Here is a 14,597-nt window from a genome sequence, read left to right on the forward strand (position 1 = left end):
AGGCACTGTACCTGCGGGTCCCGGTAATCCCGTGCAGTCCCGCAAGGATGCCTTCTCGCTGCTCCATTACAGTGTCTCCTATCTTGCTCTGCCCATGAACAAGGTAGAGTCACTTGAAGTGACGTCACTTCCTGTAACTCCGCCTTGTCCCTGGGCGGAGCAAGAGAAGAGACGCTGTGAGGGAACAACTCGAGGGCAGCCTTGCGGGACTGCGCGGGTAATCAGGTAAGGAGGCGGGCGTGATTGGCCACAAATGTGGCGGGAGCGGAACACCCACATTGCGGGAGCGGGCGGGATTCAAAAAGCAGTCCCGCGCAGGGCTCTATACCAGTGCTCTCTTAGTTGGCCCCAGTGATATTAGGAACTTTGTGCTTTCATATGTATCTTATTTAAGACTAATGTGTTTTTCAATTATACTTTAAAATGCAAGGTGTGTCCCTGTTATGAACAAAAAACATTGGGATCAGAACCCAACATGTGCAGTGTGCCCAAAACTGGCACCATGAAATATGGGACTTGTATTCAATTATTTCCAGGGCTGCTACCAAGGAGAGACCATGAGGTAGGAGAGCAATTATGAGATAATTAAATGAGTAAGAAACTCACCAATGATATAAAGAAGAAATTAATCTATTAAGGTCCTCTGAATTGCACCTCCAAACATAAATAAATACTAAACATACTATATAAACATTTCACAGCAATATAAACATGCATGGGGCAGGCATAGGGGTATCCTGACTCTAGGATGAGACCAAATACTGAGTCTGAGTCTTTAGATCAGAAAAAACAGGGAGACTAGATCAGCCGAATGGTTCTTATGATTGTATTCTACAACTTATTCCAAAATGTGTAATAATAAACACAGTCCATATGAATGTAATACTTTTCAGTTACTACTGACACTAATATTATTTCACTTTTAAAATACATCATTATGGATGACCCTGAAAATGTCGAAGGTATTCTATTTCTGGAAAGAGGAAATGTTCTCCTGATAACTATTTAGCCTGAGGAGTAACTTTGCAAATTTGACAATGTAATGAACTCTTGTGAGTCGAAATTATAAATCCTAGGTGACTTGCAGCCTTAAAAGATGGATAACCACATAATCTCCTGTAATATCCGAGGTCATAGAATAATAGTAGAAGGGGGGAAATATAACCGAGGAACTGTGCAAGAGCACAGTGGTAATGATTAGTGCAGTGGAAAATGCAGCCACGTTGTCTAAACTTCAAAGGAGGCCACATGCTAGGTCAGGATTTAAAGATTTTTAAATCCACTTAAATTATAAAATAATCAAATTGCTGTATCCTGATTATGTTTAATCCCCTATTAATGTAAGCCCTTTACATAATATAGTTCAAGGTTATGTATATTTAGAGATGTTGGATTTTAATGTAATATTTTGACTATACACTTGCGATGACATTTTTGCAGACAAAGTTATCTTGCCTACTAATTCTGCATCTTTGTTGGCCACATACTCACATCCTTATTTAAACCCATTTAAATTCATGACTAAGTTCTTTGATACATCAATCTCCAAAGATATATTGAAACATACATCATTTTAATCAGGTAATATTCATTCATTAACATTCATTTTTGTCAGAATGTTAATGTAAAATAAATTGATTTTGTAACACGGAGGCAGCACTCCGAAGATTACAATTAATGAAAGTTGCAGGTGTAGCAATCACATTACATTATATTAATATAGCACCAGCAGATTCCGTAGTGATGTTACAATAGGTGAAATACTGAAAATATTTATCAGACAAGTTAAAATGATAATAATGCTAACATGAGTTAAAACATACAGGTACAGAAGCAAAAGAGGACCCTGCTCTTGCAAGTTGACAGTCTATTATCACAAACCCCTTGTGACAACCCCTGTAGCACGAGGGCCATAAACGTCACAGTTAGGGGTCTTAAGCACAGTCCTCTAGGACAATCAGAGTCAGGAACACCAGTTTGTAGCAAAACAGCGCTTTATTTTTAATCGCTCAACCCCCAAAACCAAATCATAAAAAGAAAACCTAGCTCTTGGAGCCCTCTCTAACTAAACTATGCTGGTCCAGACTGACCAGCCTAATTACCCACTAACTCAACCTCCCAGCAAGACCCAGCTAAGCCAGGCTCTGTGAAACCTCCCCCAGACAGCACACACAATGTCCAGGCAGGTATTGCCTCACTTGGCTCAGGGATGGTCTTCTTGTTTAGGGCCTCTCCTTGCCCTTGGAGCTCAGGGAAACTTCCTCTTCCCCCAACAGTCTCTCTGAGAATCAGGCTCCAGGGGTTTTTAATGCCCAGCACCTGTGCCTGATGCCGGCCCCATAGGATTCCCGGACCGGATCCTGCAGACTTCTAGCCTCCTGGAAAAGCCGGCATGGATTTTCCACAGAATGGGGGAACAGAGCATTGGCCCACCCTGCTCTCCAATTGCTCCACCCCAGGGACCCATATTTACGATCTGGATAGCACCTGTACCCAAATGCCACACTAAGCATCTCCCTGGGGTTTACACTGTCACACCCGTATATTACTTTAATAGAATTGTTATTATTGGAGTAATACATACAGTATATTTATACCAAAAACATTCTAAATTACAAATATATTAACCCATTAACAGCCCATTGATAATATTCTATTTTTTTTTTTTTTTATTCATAATATTCTATGTAGTGACTCGCCAAATGTGTTAACCAAATGGCTCTAATATCAGGCCTCATGGAAACCTTGACCTGCCATTACTTAATTAAATATACACTTAATTGAGTCACCTGCATTTAAGAAGGGATATCAACCATAACATATTAGTAGCAAAAGCACCAGATGGTAGTCTTATATGTGATCCCAGCAGTGTAACATAAGAAGGAGTCAGTTCCAGACTGCATGACCCTGAGAATCTGCCCCTTCACCCCGAAACCCTGAGATTGGGTCAAAAACCCTGCGATTCAAGGTCAAACACTGAGAGTTCCCAGGTATGCATATACAGTATCCCACAGCAAATTTACAAATATGTATATGTGCTATGTTTTTATAATTTAAGGCCACTACCTCATCTACCTTTTGCTGAACGTCACTGTTTGTATATAATTTTTATTTATATACGTCCGATATTTACCATTCCTTATTGACATGTCTCCATATGAATACAAAGATAAATTGATTTATCTGTTATCTTGTAGAGCATTTCCCTTTACTTTCAGATAGCCAGCGACATCCCATTGTTTCAATTTGTGCAGTAGCACACACACGCAGTGTTTTTACTTGTTTCCAAATGCTAACAGCCTCTGACACAGCAGTGAGTTTTCCGTAAACGTGTGTATGTATGTGTGCGTGTGTTCTTTCGTAAAGGTCAATGCTTCCCTGTCAAAGGGAAAGGTCATTGCCATCCCAGTTTATTTTTGATGTGTTCCGTACCCAGCTTACAAACATACAGGGTATTTTGTTTTTTCACAGATTTTTCTTGCTTATGGTATTTTCTAACCTCTAATATACTTTTTTAAGACTTGATACAGCATTTTTGTTTACTGCCAAAACTGAGTGTTAGATGTATTAAAAAAAAAAGGAAATTATTTGTTATTTGGAAGGCTCGCTTTCTTCAAGTAATACAAACTTAAATCTAATGTGATTATAATAAGAAGTCAAAGTAGAAAAGAGAAGAATGAATACACTTATTGTGAAGCTATATTATTTAGAAAAATAATCTATATTTGAATGTGTCTGGCTGGTAATATAAATAAAACAGACATGTTATATAAAAAAAATGTTAATGATTGAATTATCAGCTTTATAGTATTTAATGTATAAACTAGTAAGATGTTACTATATATCATAAATTTTTATATTTTTTCATAATTGTTCACTTTTTCAATGCAATAGAATTATTTCTGAGTTTGTTTTAATATATTGATATATTGATATTAATATATTGTAAATTCCCATAATTTTAATTTGATTCTTCAATGGGGAGATAATGAACGTGAGATTTTGGTCTTTGGCTCAAAATATTAAAGTAATTCACATACAAATGTGAAAACTGTAATATTTGGAAAATACACAGCATAGTGTATCTATGTAGCTGTCTTTATTGCACAAGCAATAGGTCATCATGGGAACATCTGCACTGTTTAAAGAAATGTGGCTCAATCCAGGTCCATTTAAAATCAACTGTTTTATCGCCACAGTATTTGGAAGGTTTGTAGTACACACATATTTTTAATCTAATGTATTAACACAAATCCAGATGTATATGTAGTATAAAAAGGCAAACTGGAAGAGGCAAGTGTGTGTCTTTTTTGACATGAGGGTATCAGATATTCAGACGCATGCACCAAGGACCAAGCTGTTAAATTAATACTGCGACCTTTGGTTTTGTCAGGTAGCCTGGGATAACAAACACATTCTAGTTGATATATGGTTCTCAATTTGAGTGCTTTGATAGTTTTAAGTTTATTAGCCTCTATATTTTTCAACACCAACAGAATTCATGCCCCTTGGAAATTGAAGATGGTCACACTTTAATAAAGAGGTAGCTTAACACTTTTCAAGTATTGCAGATGGCTAGGGTCATGTTAAAATATTTTTGTAGCAGAGCAAGGTAAACCCCATGTGACAAGAATTGGTTTCCAGTGTATTCCTTGTATTAGCAATTTCCATCTGTTGTTGCATGATATGGCAGTTACTATGATTTATGATACAAGGATAACCATTGGTATGTCATGAGTAGCTGAAAAACCTCCATTGTCTCAAATAAAAGCAATAAAGAAACAGATTAATAAGCATGTAATGTGCTCTCACCTTTATAGCTATACTGTGCGTTGTACTTTGTGGAGACCAGATGCAGGATCATCAGCTTTACACATATAAAATATATTCACTACCTAAAATATGCATGCAACCAAAATGTTGGCGATTAGTCATTCTGTGTCGGTTTGTACAGGGATATTAGAGTCTTTAGTCAAAGCTGATACCTTTCATCGGATTGACATATTATAAGTTGTAAAGTTGCATAAACTTTCCAGACAGAATAGGAGAGACAATGGTATAGATGATTAACACAGGAAAAGGAGAATAATCGCTGAACCGACATACCGCAAAAATGGCAAAATTGCTCCGGGACTTGAGGTACCAAAAACCCTGGGACTGAAGGGGTTAAAGCATCCTCACCCGCTGAATTATGCAGGGCCCGTTCTGCCTTTCTTGCTGGGGAAACTCGCCAGTGTTGGTCCTTTACAATAAACCTTGTAATGTTTAAGTGATATCTAAATAAAGTGTGGGCCCATAAAAGAGAGAGAGCAACGTGGGATTAGAAGAGCCAGAAAACATACAAATAGAAATTGAAACACTACTACATACTTACTCACGAGTAAATGTTTTTGTCGCCACGTAAAGATAGAACCATGCCCTCACTTCCATCAGTGAGTGTTAGGACCCATGAGGAGACACAGCCCCAAACTATACGACAGCGCTGTCACAATCTCTACAAACCCAGCCGTCCATCCTAGCTGTGCTATGTCATGAAGTGAGGGCAATATATGCTGTAATCTAGCATTGTGCTATAGTAGCATTCTCTTAATCAATCCACCATGTAGTGAAGTCTGTTTTCCCCCACTGCTTAACTGATCTTATAACAACGTCTTACCACCGCCGTGACATAAACATAAAATTCACATGTACATGAAATGTTACAAATTTTTTACAGATTTGGAAAACAATACAAAGTCAGTGAAATTCAGCTGATTGACCCAGTTGAAGGCAACACCCTCAACCTTCTACTAGCATCAACCACTCATGCCCAAATGGGCAAGGATAAGAAATCACTTTATGATATCAAAGTTAACCTCATCAAACTACGACTTATTCCTTTCTGCAATTAAGGACAAGATTATTAAAACCACGGAGGGTGGGCTTTACAACCTGCTACTATTACATTTACTCTGACATCATATCTTCCTGCAGCTCCACCTTCATGGTTCATTATTTCTTACCTCTCTGCTTTTCTTTTCCATGGATTGTTACAGCTGCTTACATGGGTGCTATCAGCATAGTCTAAATGGCGCTTATAGCTTCAGGACTTTCTTCAATATTGGGGAATTTCTTGCATTGTACAGAGGTACTGGTTACTAGCCCCATGATATTACATGAATTACCAAATACAATGTTCTGAGTCTTGTAAGTCCTGGCCTAGGCTGTGTCTCTATGGGCAACTTTCTGCTGCATAATTACCTTAGTTACATAGCAAATCACTTTGCAGCATACATTACACGTACCTTTACTGTATACATAAGGTAATCATTGTTCAGTTAGCAGCAGACTCTAAATATGGTTGTTAGCACCACAACAGTGTTACATATTGTCCGGAAAGTAGACTTATTCTGGTAGAGTATTCTTATTTTTTTTATTTTTTTTGATTTCAAAAACATTTTATATACAGTTGTTGCTTCCAAGATAGAAGACCTAGTGAAACGAGCGGTTTTGGAAAGCCAGAGGCTTTTACACGTTTTAGGCATTCATGACAGCTCTTGATCTCACTTGAAGCAAATGCAGGTAAAGGCACGCAAACGACATTTTGGATGAATAAATTATTTAATATTTAGCACAATATGGCTACTATTTTAATTATTTTGTACACATCATACTGTATATATATATATATATATATATATATATATATATATATATATAATAAATGTGAATTTTCAAAACCACTTTGAACTGGTTATATTTACATAAAACATATCAGGGTTCTATCTGGCAATGAGAGATATCAGTCGCTTTCAGAAATCCCTCGCTAGCATGTACTGATTATATCTCATACATAAATGGAACATTCAATGTAATCAGATGTCAGCAGTCTCATTGAGTGATGCTGATGTTACCGATTCTTGGGGAAAATAATAAAACATAGTGCTTAGCAGTGCACAAAGTTAATTGGCTAATCATGTGTTAATTAACCAAATCTGAAAACTGCGATGGGTTAATGAGTCTACCCAGTCTATGCCATCTACAAGTAAAATCCAACAAAATGGGATTGTGTATTCTTTGATTCTCCTTCCATTAGAAAAGTGTTCCCTAATAATAAAAATAAAGATTTGGTACTCAACAAATTTACTTGTTAAGACAAAAAAAATGTGTAAAATGAAAACACCTAATTACTGTATACATTATACAGCGTATACAGCGTAAAATGATTACGTTAATACATTAACCTTAATCAGATGTCAGCAATCTCAGTTCTCAAGGCTGCTGATGTTACCGATTTTGGGGTACTAAAACATATTGTTTAGTAACGTAAAGTTAATTGGCTAATTGTGTATTAATTAACAAACTCTTCAAACTGTGACTTGTAGTTAACATAACATTCTGTCAGCATATACCGTATAAGGATAGATATAAAAATGGGAGTTTGTACAACATATAAAATGGGTTCATTTGTGTATAATATAAAGCATTGTATCTGATTACTTAAGCGTGGAAACAATGCAACACCTTTTTTGCAATTTAAAAATAATACACAACAGAATTTCTACACACATTATTGGTGTGAGGATTCTCATTTGGCTGAGGTTAGCAGTGAATGTAATTACATGCATTCTTCCTCTGCGGGAAGACTTAACACCAAACTTTTAATGAACTATCACTTTTGTATGTGTTTTTTCTCTGTCTGGAATACAAGTATATAGCAGTATGAAATCATCAGTATCATGAAGTCCTTTTTTTTCTTCCAGCACTGTGGTTTCTCGGTGAATTATTAAAGAAGATAGTGTTAAGCCAGCAATGAAACACTTTGGTATCATGTTAAAATAGCATGGTGTAAAATAATGTAGGGTTGCCGTGGGATTTCATAGATAGCACGATACAGTATCTTTGTGCTACAAAAGGAAGCCCAGTGATCACACCTTCCTAGTGACAAAACTTTACTTTTATGGTTTAAAATAAGAAAATATCAAAGTTAGTTTTGAAATGCCACTTATATGGTGTTATTGTGTGGAAGGGATCACCGCTATATTTCTTGGATAGTATAAAAATGTGGTCTTCTTCGCATTAAATGACAAGAAATTTGTGTTTTAATCACTAAAGAGTGAAGACGCAGGAGCGTAACGGTTACAATTTACCAAGGCCAACCTTGTAAAGTTTCTGAGCTGACACTACATAATGCATAGCCCCACCAAGAAAAAAACTATGCATTATTCTCCTGCAAACCTGTTTAATTAATAAACCCCAGTGAATTGACAATGGGCAGATTAACCATGGTGGAAAAAGGCCCCTTGCACTTGCTGCTTGTTTTGTCATTTATATGTTTGCTTGCACGGCACATTAACAGCACAGTAGCAACACAGAGCTTGGGGCGTGGAATGACCCAAATAATGAGACACTTGGTTCAGTGGGTACTTCTCATGCACAGGGGTAGTTGCAGAAACGCATACAGACACCATTTCTGGATTGCGATCAATGATGGCAGAGGGAGCTTTTCACTTCTTGTCATGTGAAAGGATTAACCAGTAGGAAGCTCCTTGTGTAATTATGCATAATTACTAACATACAAACTCACTCTAGCACCCTACACATACATACACACACTCTTACCCCTGACACCCAAACTCACCTACACTCTTGATAACACCATACACTGACACACTCTAACACCATTCAGAAGCACACTCTAACACCATTCAGACACATACATTAATACATACACACAAACACAATACACTGATGCACAGGAATGCTAACACCACACCCACACTCCAGAAGTTAACCTTTTTAATCCGTCAGGAAAAAAAAGGATCCATCAATCTTGTGCTCTCTTAGTGCCAGCTGGGTGAGCTAATTTGTGTAACTTCTTTTAAGTAATTAGTAAACAAGAACGCACAAGTCATTGTTCTCATTAAATTGTTATATAATGTTAGCAATTAAACATATACAGTATATATGCATTTATATTATCTTTGGTAGCTGCTTTACACTTTCAAACGATAAATGGATATTTGATAAAGAGGACGAGAATCCTACTGTGGTATTTGCCAATTATTTTTCCATATTTCCATAAAACTAGCTTTCCTTTTCCGATTCATCCGCTTTAGTTTCCCCCTGTGGATTCTAAAAACATGTCAGATCATTTGTTAGATATTTACTGAAGCCGCAAAAGTGTTGGTGGATATCAAAAGCATTTTTGGCTGTTTTCTATATGTAATAGAGGGCATCACAGAAGTTAACAATAATACAAGCTAGGCTCTTGCTAGGAAACTCACATGTTATTGAATTGCTCTTTGTTACTTTATTTTAAAGAAGTGGATATTCCGAGATACTATTTCAGGAGCCATTTTAGGCACTTAAAGCATTTTAATTTTGATTCTTATATTTGATGTTCTTAACTTACAGGCATTGCTTGTGCTTTACACTGTACAAAAGCCTAATGGGACCTGAATATAATTTAGTAAGGATTAGGATTTCTGATAATTCCATTTTCATTCTTTGCACTAATGCATCCATGGTGAATCAATAGATGAAAACTCAAAAGCAATTGTCTGATTAGCCGATCCTGCAGACCAGACTGTATTTTACCTAATATCATGTTTTTGAACAATATTCTAGTAGTATGTGACTCAGATTGGTGCAAATTGTAGTTAAATGCTTAACATCAAAAATAATCCATATGAGGTACAGTATAACTACAATGAAAAACAGGTTACAATTTTCTTACAAACTTGTTTCACTCAGTATGCGACAGAATATGGATCAATTGGGTCTGGCAGTGCTTCATCTAACCGTTCCTTAGTTGGGCTATAGGTAAACCAATCAGAAACTATGGAGATTATGTGCAAAAGTAAGAACGATGAAAAGATTTGAAAAAATCTTATTGTAACCATCGTAACCAATGGAGCATCCCTGCTGGCTGGACAAATCCACTGTATTACATTATGTCCCACTGATTTCTTTTGATTTTACTTAAGAATGTTGCATAGGACCCCTTCATCTACAAACATACATGTTTTACATGAGTTGGCTTTGAGTTTGTGGCCTGCCTGGTGGTGTAAAACAGTTATGATAGTAATGGATTTAATTCAACAGCTCTAGTTTCTAAATTTATGGTTATGACTGCACACGTCGGTGTTGGTTTCTGATGTTGGTTTTGCTTAAGTTTATTCCAGATAACACAGAGGGATGAAAATACTAGGTTGTAAATAATTTACTAGACATAGAAAAACACGGTAGCTTCTAAAGGAATTATCAAAGTGTTACAAATATGGCCATCCTGTGATTTTCTCCTCTCTGATGCACAGCCACTTTTCTCCTTGTATGATTTGTTGTCCATTAAAAGGTGAGCTTACGTTACATCAGTAACATCTAAAGGCATGTCCTTGTTATGTTAGGATTCTGGGCTGTTTTCTCTGTTAGAATTTTTCTTGTCGTGAAACGAAATGTTACTATCGGAATGATATGACACATAGTTGGGATGGGTGATCTTTACTCTAGAATTGATGTATACCCTACAAAAAAAGACTTAGCCCCAGGACACACATCATTCAAAGTTAACATGACAGATAGAAGTCATAGAAAACAGATTTATAATACAGTAACTATTTTATGCACTCTATTACAGTCAAATAATTGTCAAATTATAATGGATATTTACAGTACATCCAGGCTTGGGTTGTATATTGGACACTGAAAATGATGTAGCTTGCATAATAAAGCTTCTATAGTAATCAGTTAAAACCATTCATAACCCTATCAAGAAACAAACAGGGACTAAGTGGAAAAAGGTAGCCCTATTTCCTAGCCTCCCTTTTGTATTCTCTTTTTAAAGCTGAGTAGAAGAGATTTCTAGTGTAATAAAGTGATATAAAATCACTCAGATTTGTTTTTTTAATACATAACATGCAATTGCAAAAATACACACATATGACACATAAGCACAAATAACTTAAACTACAGATTCTCACTGGTAACATAAAGCTGTACCATTTATTGCCTGCTATTTCTGTTATTTTACATAATCCTTGAGTCCTCTCAAAATGTTTACGCTTTTGATAGGCTCACAATGCTACTTCTACATGAGAGATTTAATGAACACCCCTAATTCTTTGTAAAATTTTTGTAACATAGATGTGATTATCCAGGACATCTGCTACCCAACAATTTATTGATGAAATCATGAACAAACAGGCAAATGGATAGTGCCTAAATGTTTCTTTTGCACTTATTTGTTGTTCTTTCTTTCATTCCCCTTCTGGAAGTTTTCATAATTTACATTCACAAACTGTTTCAGACATAAATTGGCATAATTAGTCACAATCCTGACAGATGGGGTGGTAAGGAAGCGAATGGACATTCTCTTGGCTAATGGACTAAAAAATGCTGGCTACAATGTGAATGTCAGCCAGCAACAAGCACTTGAGGCAGCTGATTCTATTAATGTCAAGTTTCTTCTCTCAAAACAGAAGTTTATAATTGCATTCCACCCTTAGACTTTCTAGTTAAGAGGAATCATATGATGTAGCTGTTGTTACAAACACATCCGAATTACCATATCACATAACGCTGATAGGTGGCCAATATTTCACATGTAAAAAAGCAGCAATTTTCTATATTATAGGACACAATTTATTTTTTACTTTTTCCAAAGTTTGCAAGGTGTGTGGAAGCCAGCAATTCAATATTAAATTGTATTCAACTGCTAGAGCAACAGTTAATGTTCAATAAGCAGTTACTGTTGATGCATAGCTTGAACCTTGACTACACAGGTTCTCGTGTGCTGAATAAAAGTAACTGAAGTATGTTTGAATAGGGTCTGAGTACAGTGTGAGCAATCCACTTTTTTCATATTGGTATAACCTTTCCTAGGTTCAAGTACATCGTTTTATTCCCGGTGGTTATCATATAGTCACAGAACTTTGTCCTTCAGGTCTATCGTCAAAACAGGACGCATCAAAATAAATGAATTGCTAGTTTTGTTGTTTTGACGTGACAATATACCAGGAGCTGTAAATTTAAACCAAAAGTATAATTTGTGTGAAAACATCCCCCAAAAATAAATTATTACCACAAACTGTGACAAAGGCTGGTAGTAGAATTACCATGGTAAGGGTTAAATTACCAGCTTTGGAAATAATCTGGGGTGTCTAGTTTTCAAAAATATATGGTTTGATGGGGGTAAATTGATTGGCCGGCTTCCAAGATGTCCCAAATAGGACACGGGGCCAGGATTACCAGATTTTGAAAAAAATGGTTTTGAAATAGGTAAACACTACTTGTACTTATTGCCCTATAACTTGACCCCCCAAGAAAACGGGTATTTATAAACACAGGACAAATATTACAATCTATTTCAAGGTTTTTGTTTTCATTAGGTTTTGTAGAAGAGTAAGTACTTTTTCAAATAAAAACAAATCACCAAAATGTCACCAAATGTTATAATTTGTTTTATAGCAAATTAAATGACATGATAAACAATGGTATCTAACTATTCTTGCCCTTCTGAAAAAAAAAATATATAACTTGTGTGGGTACACTTAACAAGAGAGAAGATAATTACAGCTAAACATAAGCACTGCAAAGATTTTAAAACAGCCTCATTCACGAAGGCTACATACAGAAAAAACAGCCTGGTCTTAAAGGGGTTAAATATGTAACATTTGCAGTTTTATGATTATCCACCAGTGTACCTTGAAGTTTTTAAACTGAAACCAAAGACGTATTTTTGTGCACTGTAAAGTACTACAAAGGCACCAGGACAGGATAAAGATTCTCCCCCCCCCCTCTCTTAAGTTAAGCGGACAGAATATCTGAACCAAGATTCATAATAGATAATAAACGTGCCCTTTTTCCTACACACTGACAAAGAAAGCTTTTTTACTTTTATTCTTTAAGATGTACTCAAATGCATTTTCTATTCTTTAATAAGATACTATTTATAGTTTCAGCAAAAATACAGCAATGTTAAGTATATTTTGTTTACATTTAAAAATTAAAAATCAGTGTGAAACGCCTACCACTTAGAAAACCTTACATCTGCTAAACATTATCTGAAGAGCAAATACATGATCCATCAATGTGCTGTAGAGCAAACCCATTACAAAATGTGAATTGCAACACTATTCCTAAGCTTTCTTTATAAAAGGACACACCAAAATGTATTGTGAATTTGTCTTTTATAGTCTGAAAAGACAAGTCCATCTGTCTCTTTGTATACCATACATCTGCAGCATTTATGTCGTCTTTAATGATACCTTGGATCAGTAATAATTGTCAAATGGCCATGCCAAACAAGAGTTGTAGGGTTAGGGTTGAGCTAGAGGCTTTTGAGGAGCCAAATTACTTAGTTTATCGTGAGAAGCAACTCATGCACAACACAAATTATTTATTTAATTCCTGGCTGCCTAGAAGTGCCTTAGAAGTACACCTTCATGTGAATCTTAGAGAGATTTTGAAAGAGAGAGAGACCATACTGAGCAATGAGAAATCATTAGTCACCCAATTTTAGTTACACAAAATGTTGCTCCCATATCAGACTAACCACTCTTTTTTGGCTTACACTGAACAGATAGGAAAGACAACCACTTATCACTTAGTTGGTGGGTCGCAAAAGGTTGAGGAAATCTGCCATGGGCTGCCCTCGGGGATTGGGAAAGGAAAGCAAACTGGGATTAATGATTCCCACTGAGCTGAAGATTAATGGAAGGTGACTACAAGTTTAATGTTAGTTGCAAGGAAAAAAAGTAGGGAACATAGGTCAAGCATCTTTAGGTTAACTGATCATTAGTAGGATCACCAACTAATTTACAGTTTATTGCATCAAACTGGACTCCCTTGACAGTGAACTGCCCATAATAAACTGCAACAAACAAAAAATGTATTACAGACATCTGATGTAAGTAACTATGTAATTGGTATGTAGCTGATATCGACCACAGCCACAAGCAGCATTTTTTAATCAAAACTATACCTACCGCACATTGTAAAAAAACAAATGTGTTTTATTTAACCATCCTGAAAATTGTACATGGACATACAATAATTGGGATGTATTTCTGATCGGGGGGGTCTGAAGCATTAGTTAAATATTTGTGCCAATATATAGGATTATAGGAGCAGATGCCTTTATGAATTGCAGGGTGAAGTATAGAGCAGAGATAATAATCCAGTACAGGGAAGACCGGCACGGGGCAGCGTGGGGATTCATTAAGGTGTAACAAAATAATAAATATAAATAATGTTCCCCATCTGATTATGATCCTGCATTTACTTACTTAAGATGTTTATATTTCAGTAACATTCCTGTCTGAACAAATTTAAAAATATTGCAATTTTATTAGGTGTATTTCTTATTAGAAATGTAAGTGATGTTCAACATCTGTTCTTGCCATGCTTATATAATTGATTTATGAGCTAGTTAATTAAATCAAACCTTGATTTCAGAGCTTTATATTGTAAATAATTAGGCATAATTTCTTCAGTTCAGAAATTAGTCTGTCACATTCAATGTAATCAAATTCTTTTCTTTTTGTATAAATAATTAATGTATGAAGACAAAAAAATCAAACGCTAATTCTTTTTTTCTTACTTGTTAAATATTTAGC

This window comes from Spea bombifrons, chromosome 5, assembly GCF_027358695.1.
Source record: "Spea bombifrons isolate aSpeBom1 chromosome 5, aSpeBom1.2.pri, whole genome shotgun sequence".
NCBI classification, from domain to species: domain Eukaryota; kingdom Metazoa; phylum Chordata; class Amphibia; order Anura; family Pelobatidae; genus Spea; species Spea bombifrons.